The 10,278-nt window shown below is 44.7% G+C and overlaps 1 non-coding gene across 1 annotated transcript; it reads right to left on the reverse strand.

The window, feature by feature from the left end:
* Positions 1-3,400: 3,400 nt before the first annotated feature.
* Positions 3,401-3,472, reverse strand: Trnah-gug (transfer RNA histidin (anticodon GUG)). The gene has a single exon. It is a non-coding gene; the product is annotated as a tRNA-His (tRNA).
* Between the last annotated feature and the right edge of the window lie 6,806 nt (positions 3,473-10,278).

A 10,278-nucleotide genomic window follows, 5' to 3' on the forward strand; every position in this document is an offset into this window, starting at 1 on the left:
AACTGAGCGGCGAATGCACAGCGCATAAAGGTCAGAGCTGTGAGGAGATAAGAGACGGTGCGGACGAGCGACGAGCGCAGTTGTTGGCGGAGTAGAAGTGCGCCCCCCCCCCCCCCCCGCTCTTTCCGGCGCTGGCCTTCCTGCTTCTGTGCTTGCGCGTGGGAGATTGAAGTGCGTTCGCTTCTCCGTGATAGCGCGCGTCCCCGCACGCTTCCGCTCGGGCATACGGCGCGCGGCGACGATTTTATCTATAGGGAACCTCACCGCGACGGCGACGGCGACGTCGACGGCAGAAATTCGGTTGAAGTGTCCATATAATTGCTATCGCAATAAAAACCGCCGCTCCCGTCTGCTGGCCATCTTCAGCCCTCTCGATGTTCCATATGTGCCATTTCACCGCGCTGGCCTCGAGTTACTTGGCCCGTTTCCGCTGTCTGTCTCAGGAAGCAGATGAGTCGCCGTCGCTACAGACTATGGGACGCAATTCGCGATCAGCCGTGCTCTTCCCACAAGCTGAGCGGCCGACGTTGCGGACTTCTTATTCCATAACGTCATTCTGCAGCATGAAGCACCTCGGAAACTCCTAACCAGGGCAGACAGTCTCTTTGCAAGGTGATAGAAGACATTCTTCGGTCATGCTCGACGCAACACAAACTGACCACGGACCTACCATCCACAAACCAATGGCTTGACGGAGCGACTGAACCGAACTATTACCGACATGTTGGCAATGTATATGTCCGCCCACCACCAGTATTGGGACACTGCATTGCCTTTTGTGACATTCGTGTATAGCATGTCAAGATATGAGACCACTGGGTATTCGCATTTCTTTCTCTTTTTCGGCCGTAATCCTACGTTGCCCATGGACACTGTTGGTGCCTTCCTCCGCGTGGCCCGGTACGGAGTATGCTTGAGAGGCTATTGCCTGTGCTGACCGTGCACGTGAAGTTGCCCGCGCTCGATTCAGTGAATCGCAGATCCGCCAGCATTCTTGATAAAATAGTCATCACAGGACTACCCAATTTTCATCTGGGTCTCTTGTCCTCCTTTGGTCCCCAGTGCCGTGTCGGGCTTTCTGAAAAGCTACTGTCCCCGTACACCGGTCCATATCGATTGTGTCGTCAAGTGACCGGCGTAACTTATGAAATCGCTCCATCGTCTTTATCCCCATCGGCTTAACCCCGCACCGACATCGTGCACGTCGTCCGTCTAAAGCCCTAACATGCCCCAGACACTGAATAACTCTGTATGGGCAGTGAACCTTTCCCGTGCCGTCGTACTTCGACTGCACCGAGTCGGGGCTTTAGCCGGAGGGGTGTAATGTTATGATACATGCAGCTATGTAGCGGACGAAAAAAAAAAGTGGTTTAGCATACGAGAAAGAGGGCGAGCTGTATCCTGGCGCGCCATCTTTGTTGGTGTTGTGCCACTCACTGTCACTTGTAAATATTGTATATATGCCCTTTTTGACGTCTCCCCGTAACAATATGCCTATTTTATCTTTCACACCTCAAAACGCTTTTTGACGTGCTCTTGAGCTGCAACAGTTGGCACTTGAGGCGAAGTCTCACCGGCATTGTCGTCATCGTCGTCGGTGTCGGCGTCAACGTTGATCTCACCGTGAGGTTAAGATAAAACTGTTATATGGTAGAATAAGCTTTATTGCTAACATTTGCATGCCATTTGTGTATGACTCTGCATGGTCGTCTTCATGCATTCTGCGATTGGTGTGTCTTGCATCTTAAGATATGCGATACTTCAACGGATGTATCGAAAATACAGATACTGATTTTTTTTATTAAAAAAAAAAAAAAATCAGTATCTGTATTTTCGATACAGATACTGATTTTTTTTTTTTTTTTTTTAATAAAAAAAAAATCAGTACACGTTTCAGTACAAAAACTGATACACGTTTTTTTTAATGTAGTATTATGAAGATAGAATATATTCGAAGAGCAGCTGAAGACAGTTTATTGGTACACGCATCATCGATACTGCACAGCTCTGAATGAGATCTTTTCCGGGTGTACTAAGTACACCAGGCAACAACAAAAGCATGGACGATAAAAAAATATCTACAGTAATTGTTTGTTTAGGCCATAGGTACTGCCTATAAATGGTAAGAAGGCACACGCAGGCTCTGCTATCAAACGAACTGAACCATGCACGCATTTATAATTACATGACAGCAATGCATAAAATGTGACTATTCGTAAGCATCTGAACAAATAAAAGGCTGGTGTACTTAGTAGTTAATAAATGTAATATCACGAAGTCAACAGAAATCGAAAACAAAGGGAGAAAAAGCACACAGGAAATAGCTGTTTTATAATGCAAATGTAAAAATAATAACCAAGAGAGAAATTTAAGAAGGCTATAGTTGCCGCCGGTAGGAGTCCCAACCCACATCATCAGGATTACGCGTGCGGAGAAATGCCAATTAAACTATCGTGGCCTACATCCTTCCATCCACTGTCTTGAGTAAAATATCCGTACAATATCTCTAGTCGTAGGGGTGCTATCAAGCGCCACAACTCACGGCCGTGCCAGCGGATGTGCAACACTCTTCGAACCATAGGCGTCACGCAGTACGGCAACTATGGAATAGACATCTTTGAGCTTTATTCGCATTAAGTAACACTTAACAAGTGTTACTGAACAGAAAACCCGTGATGCGGGAGGTCCGACTCGTCTTTAAAACCCTTCTATACCTTCTGCTACGTTGGCCCTCCAACCTGCGTCAAGTTGTCTTTTCATCCACTTTATTTATGTCCACTTTCAATATTCAACCATTATGTCTGCAGTTTCTAAAAAAATGTATTTGGTGTTTCGTCTGCTCTATTTAAATAAAATGTCCTAGTGATAACGTTTATATCTCTAAAACTTAAATTGTTGCTCCTCTGTCAAGGTATCGGCCGACAATTTCGTTATTGTAGTGACAAAACCATGAACGATAAAAAATATCTACAGTAATTGTTCGTTTAGCTCATAGGTACCGCCTCTAATTGGTAAGAAGGCACACCCAGGCTCTGCTATCAAACGAACTGAACCATCCACGCATTTATAATTACATGGCAGCAATGCATAAAATGTGACTGTTCGTAAGCATCTCAACGAATAAAAGGCTTGCGATAATATTTCGTGACGCACAATATTCCGCTCATTTGAAAAAATATACCACAAGATGCGGGCGAACAGGAATGGAATGGACAAGAAAGATATCAACGTGTGAGCTGGGAAACGCGTAGTCTACAGGAACAAGTGGAATTTTAGGCAACTGTTTTTGCTCAAAAAAAGGGCCCCTTAAATTGAAGTTCACTTTGCTTGTGTATTATTTAATCACAGAGACTTATGCTGTAAAAAAAAATACGAGAAGACCAAAAAGAAAAAAAAAATCTGCCGTGACCAGGATTCGAACCTGGGTTATTGCGGCCACAACGCAAGGTACTAACCACTATACGATCACGGCCACCCGAACGGGGACGTGGAGAGGTTCAATCTGGCTGGCAGAGTGAGGGAGTTGGACGCTGGACCAGTTCTGTGTCTTGTTTTTTTTTGTTTCATTCGCTTCAAGAAGTAGGTCACACGCAGTCCGCTAAGGCTATCGCCACGCGCAACCGCATGCTTTCGGAGACGAGGCTGGAGGACGTTCATGGGACCTTTTTCTGGCGTCTCCTGTTTCTTTGGCTATTCATAATAATAACGAAAGTTGTCATGTTAGTTAGGAGGCAGCGTGGCGACTTGACTATTTCATCTACATCTACAGAAGTCGAGAAGAACAAATTGTTTTCTACACCAGGTCAGCACACGGTTAGCTAAAGTAATACGGCCCTGTTCGCGGGAAATGCAGTGGTTTTTGGGTAGCCAAGTAAATTCCCTTTTCCTATCACACAGCATGCTTCACACTAAAGTATTTAGTATCAAATTGTAGAGGAAAAAATTCTGCTTTTGACAGCAATATAGTTCGCTGACATGTTTATTAGAAAGAGTGCGAAAAAAAAAAAACGTCTAAGCAAGAATTTTGTAGAAATACAGTTATATAAATACGTCAGTGTGGCTTTTATTTATTTTCTTTATTATACCCTCAGGGCCAATGGCATTACAGAGGGGTGTGGGGAATTAGTTGAACATAAATTATGCATAGCAGCAGCATCAAAGAACCAAAATATACTAGTATAATTGTACAATTATCACAAACCAGAGTACATAAATATTATTTCTAATTCTTCAAACTACTTGATTCAACGTACATAGATTGCATAAACCAAGATGCATAAGAGACATAAATAATCATGAGTGCACAATTCACGCTAAGAAAAGCATTCAACGGGAAACGAGAATATTCATACCGAAATTTCGCGTTAAGTTTCTTTAAACCGGTTAGTATCACTTATGGAGGTACCAGTTGCGGGAAGGTGATTCCACTCATCAGATGTCTGTGGGACGAATCAGTGTAAGAAGACGTAGGATCTACAAGATGGAATACCAACTTTGTGTTGGTGATCAAGCCGAGATGATATGTAATGTGGTGCCGAAAGCAGCTCGTTCATTAACACAGGGGCATGATATATCGTATGAAAAAGAAAGAGCCGCAAATATTTACGCCATGATGCTAAGGGTGCTAAATGCAGGTTAGAGTTCATTGTGGTGATGCTGGCTGTTTTGTTATATTTGGAGAATATGAATCTTGTGGACTTGTTGTGCACCTTTTCTACTGAACAAATAAGTTAATTATTCTGACTAGGATCCCAAACTGAGGCGGCGTATTCAAGTTTAGGCCGGATTGGTGTTTTATAGAGCATTAGTTGCAGAGACTGCGGCGCACGCACGAAATTGCGTCGGAGATAACCTAACGATCTGTTAGCGTTGCTTATTACGTGTGCAATGTGTTTTCCAGGTAAGGTCAGATGAGACGTGAACACCGAGGTATTTATAAGATGAAACACATTCGAGTCGAATGTTATCAATGTAATAGGCTGTTAGGGTGTTATTACGTCTGGATACTCGCATTGACTTGCATTTGATTATGTTTAATTTCATGCGCCATGTATTGCACCATGCACTGATAGCATCAAGATCAGTTTGAAGAATGGCTGTATCATGGTTGCTAGTTACTTCTCGAAATATTACGCAGTCGCCAGCAAAGAGGTGAATATGAGATGTAATACAAGGAGGCAAGTCAATAATACAGATTAGAAATAGTAGCGGTCCAAGGACAGAGCCTTGTGGCACGCGCGAGGAAACCATTTTAAAGGGAGAGTCAACGCTGTTGGCAGAAACGACCTAAGAACGACTGGACAGGAAACGCTCAAGCCAAGTAAGTAACTGAGGATCAAGGTTAAGCTTATGCAAGTTATACAATAGTAAATTATGACATACCTTATCAAACGCTTTATCAAAATCTAGAAATGCACAGTCCGTAAGAGAAGAACGATCAAGAATGACATGAAGCTGATGTGTAAACGATATTAGCTGTGTTTCGCATGAATATGTTTTGCGAAAGCCATGTTGCGAGTGGGTGAAGGAGGAATTAGATTCGAGAAAGTTAGCAAGATTGGAAAATAAGATGTGCTCAAGAAGTGTACATGGGATACTAGTGAGTGAAATGGGACGATAATTAAGTGAAGAGTGCCTAGTACCTGTTTTACGGAGTGGAATCACCTTTCCTATCTTTCATTCCGCAGGGATAGAACCCGTGTCAAGTGACTGTTGAAAGATTTTCTTTAGTATAATGGCACTATACTCGCTCGCGCTCTTCAAAAACTTCGGGCTGACCGCGTCACAACCAGGAGAAGAAAGTTCATAAGAAAGGAGAATAACATTAATTAGATGTTCTACGCCACACGGGTCTACTATAATAAAAAAATTGAAATGGAATAATGGCGGTGTGTAAGCGGTGGCGAAACACTTGTCACTGATGACAAATTCGAAACAAAACATCGTTAAGGACAGATGCGCACTGTTCAGAGGGTATGTCTCCCGCGTTATCCACCAGGCTTATAGCGTTATCGTCATTCAGATTTATGACGCGCCGGAACTTCTTAGTGACGATTGCGGGCCTGGATGGGAGAGTGCTTTCCAAAAAAATCCTGTTTTGCGCAACGAAGTGCAGATACATATTTATCAGAAGCGAGTCTATGCGCATTCTAATGGTAGTCAGAAGGACAACGTTTGGCAGATCTGTAGATACGTTTCTTTTTGTTTGATAAGCGTTTTATGCAGTTGTTGTACCATGGCACCGATTTGTTTGAAATTGGGGGCGCTCCAGGTTGCTTTTTAGTGAATTCAATTAATTTACTTCTAATGATACGCGTGAGATCATGGCAATGTGGAATCCTCACTGACAATGATGCCTTTGTCTTTAAGGTTACTATGCCGGAAAAGCACTGTTTATTTTATTGCGATAGCAATTATATGGACACTCAAAAGCAGATTTCTGCCGTCGGCGTCGCCGTCACCGTGAGGTTCCGTATGACGTCAATGGAGATGAAATCGTCGCCGATGATAAGTGGTTCTTGAGGGAAAGGGAAAGGTTGGCGCTATCTTCGTCGCCGAGCGCCGAACGCTGTATGTGCGAGTGGAAGGGCGCGAGGGGCGCGCGCTTTCACGGGGAGTGAACGCACGGCGGAGAACAAACGCGCGTTCTGCGCCGTGCTCGCTTAAGGGCTGCAGAAGTAGGCGTCTCTGTCCTCCTTTACAATCACCATATATGTAGAGCAAACGCGCCTTCTTCCGACGCGCGAGAGGCCGTGGGGGAGGGGGGGGGAAGGGAGGCGACGTTTAGCTGCGGCACCAAGTGCCTATTTATATCAGAGGCTCCGACAACAGTCACCAACGCCGCACGCATTTTGAGCGAACGCGGGCAAAACGCCGACGGCGTCGACAACAGTTCTGTGTGTTGCCGGTGCTGCTGCATGTCCAAGTTTATACAGCTGATAAAGCTAATATCATTACTACGTATAGCTCTCTACAAATTTGCTGTCGCAATTGATGCTTCGCCTTTCCGGTGAAACTGCGACAACATTTATTTTGTAATTTGAAAGTTTAGCCATGATCCGTCGGGTTTTGTTAGGTTCAAAGCGTCCTAAGCGATGAGCACGTTCGACATCGTTATCTAATGGGCTTTCGAGCACGCCAGCAAGGGCGTCAATTACGCGTCCCTCAGACTCGGCCCATGTTTTGCGTCAATCAGGGAAGCCTCGAAAAAGTAGGTTTTGGCGCCGTGATCTGTCCTCTAATTCATCGAACGGAACATTTGGTGCGTTGTTCTTCGTGGTCAAACTGCTCATCGAGTCTGTCGCCCTGCTTTGAACATTATCAAGCGATTTAGTTTTGTCTTCGAGAGTGTCCAACCTTTTAGGGGCGAAGGTCCTTAGGGCGTGGGTCTGTCCTTCCTCCGTATGTAGCCACCTGTAGTTTTATGAAGTGTTCACTAGATGGCGTAAGTGGTAGCCACCTGTAGTTTTATGAAGTGTTCACTAGATGGAGTAAGTCCGTAGCTCTGGTTGGCATGGAGACCGCTATGTATGTATGTATACGCATATATACATATATATATGTATATGTATAGCATAACCGGAAGGCTACTTCCGCTTCCGTTTCCACTTCCGCTTCCGTTTCCACTTCCGGTTACACTTCCGGTTCGGGAAGCCAGCTTCTGGTTTCCGGAGAACGCTTCCGGCGTTTTTCTCTCTCGTCCGTAGCTAGGTGCGCGGCGGTGCACAAGGGCGTTCGTTCCCGACGCGCGCTCTTTCTCGTCCGTAGCTAGGGGCGCTGCATTGCACAAGGGCGTTCGTTCCCGACGCGCGCTCTTATTTATCTCTCGTCCGTAGCTGTGGATTACCAGAATGATCCCCCGGTGCTTCGCCCACTCATCATCATTCACTTCGTGGATATGCTGTGATTTTTTTTCAATGGAAACTATCTTTGTCTCAACATTTTTTGACTAGCTTTGATGGCTTTGACGTCCGTAACAAGCTTACTTTGACCTTTTGCAGACTGCATTGCACGCGTTTGTAGATCTTTCAGCAAGTGAAAGAGGACGGTCATCTGCTTCGTAGAATCAACAGGCAGCTTATCAAGTTCTAACGGCCGGCGCAGACTGTCTAGTACCGGGTCCCGGGTTTGTTTTAACGTTACCACAGGTTAACAGCAAGAAAAACATTCGCAGGCACTCGCAGGCAACATCAAAACACATCCGTTAAGAATTAACACAAAGAAAACCTCAAAAATTTTGGAAAATACATTTTCAACGAAATTGCAAAAATATCCGTTCGGTTTAGGCATAGAGTTTCTAAATAAAAAACCGCTAGTGTCTACGGGGGTTCTCCTGAACGTCGCCTCAACCTACATGGGAATGATGGGAAGTACAGGCTTCGGATTGACTTCTGTCTTGAAACTGGTGGCGTTTGCATGCGGCGCAGTAAACGAAGCTGTATTAAAACATTTTCGTGCAAAAATTAATTTTATTTATGTTGTGTTTTATATAATGCATATTACATTGAATAAAGTTTGTATGACTTTGAGATTGAAGCATGGTTTACCACCAGGGTATGCATCGTTCTGCCTGATTTAGCGCCATTGAATAACTATTTATTTACTTTCACAACAGCAATAACAACCATGCATGTGCTTATATAAAAAATACTCATCAAATATTTGTGGAAATAAAAATTTTGTATTACGAGAAAAGTGTTGCGCCTTTGAGAGAAATGTTACAAGTGTCGTCTGCTACGACGCCTGCTCGCTGCGAAAGCGGGGAAAGTGAACTTTTCTCGCAGACGCACTTGCGTCTGCGCAGACGCACTTGCGAACTCTCTCGCTCTTTCGAAAGGCTGCATTGGCTGTCACGATTGATGAACGTCTTCGAGTACTTTTAAACACATCTGCTGCAGTGCTATCTTGGACGCTTGTGGCCTCTTACGAGCATGCTTCACTATATTTTATGTTGACGTACCGCTTCTTCTGAAGTGCGCGCCAGCAACTGTTATGTCGTGGCTTTGCGCTTACCCGTTTTGCGGCAGCAGACTACAGCCAGGAAGCAGCAACCTTTCCTACCACAAGTAAGTTTGTGTTCTACGGATTGTAGCAACTGCGCTTGGAGCAAAACTAGCGAAACCAAAACTGACAAAAAAATACTTGTAGACTAGTTCGCCAGTCAACAGACTACCAATCCGTAGCCTGTACTTCCCATCATTCCCATGATAGTTGAACGATCGCAGCGCCACATTGCCCTCTAGTTATAGTAATATGAAACTCTATGGGTTTAGGGTTTAGTTCTGCCTAAAACGGCAATTCTGGTATGGGTTTCGGTTTGAGCGCGGGTTCGTTTCGACACACTGCTTTCTTGAGCGTATATTTAAGGGCCAGCATTTGACGTGAAAGTAAGAACGCTGAAAAACTTACTGCTCCCGAAACATTCTTAAGAAACCGTGCGCGTTCGGAAGCATGCGAATTGACATATTATGACGCACCGATGACGCATTATTATTCCAAGAAAAATGCCTCCCTGTGTCTGCTCATGCCTTCACGTGATGAGCCTGTGTCTGAAAGCTCTCGTCCCCAAGAGTATCAGGGAAAGACTTGGCTAAATAGTTCTTGTTGAGACTAAGCTTTTTGTTAGAGTAAAAATGCACGGATGACCAAATAGAGGTCTGGACAGACACTATAGACATTGAAATGGCGTTTCATTTTACTCATAGAAAGAAAATAGACGAGTATCAGAGAATAAATATGTCAGAAGAAATTCTACTGAGCGATACAAGCGTATGTACGACAAAAAAGTAAGAGAGAAACCATCCTTGATGAATATCTAAGTCTCTGAAGCATTTATGAAAGTTATAGACAAAGCGAATGTGCGGGCAACCTTCTAAATGGTTTGCGCTTGGTGCTTCTTCAGCTGCATGGATGCTACCCATTATACATAGTAGCAGTCTCGGCGTACTGAAGACGAGATGTACTCGCAAGTGGCTAGATCGACCCCTGTGGCGAGCATGTGTTCGATGAAACTAGCGCGTCCCGTAGTGGGAACTCAGTTTCTGGTGCTTCGGGTGATGCCAAGCACTTTCTCCATGTAACGGGTAAACCACTCTGTTGGCCGGGTTTGATATTTTGGCGCTTCGTTTAAAAAAGCCCGGGCGAATGCAGTTCCATCGAATGCATTGGCCGCATAGACTGCCCAAGAACGACTGGGTCTTCTCGTCACGAAGAAGCTTGACGACTAAGGAATGACGACGGTGACCGGAGTGGCAACCGCAGTATGACGACGATGGTGTG

This window comes from Dermacentor silvarum, chromosome 11 (assembly GCF_013339745.2).
Source record: "Dermacentor silvarum isolate Dsil-2018 chromosome 11, BIME_Dsil_1.4, whole genome shotgun sequence".
NCBI classification, from domain to species: domain Eukaryota; kingdom Metazoa; phylum Arthropoda; class Arachnida; order Ixodida; family Ixodidae; genus Dermacentor; species Dermacentor silvarum.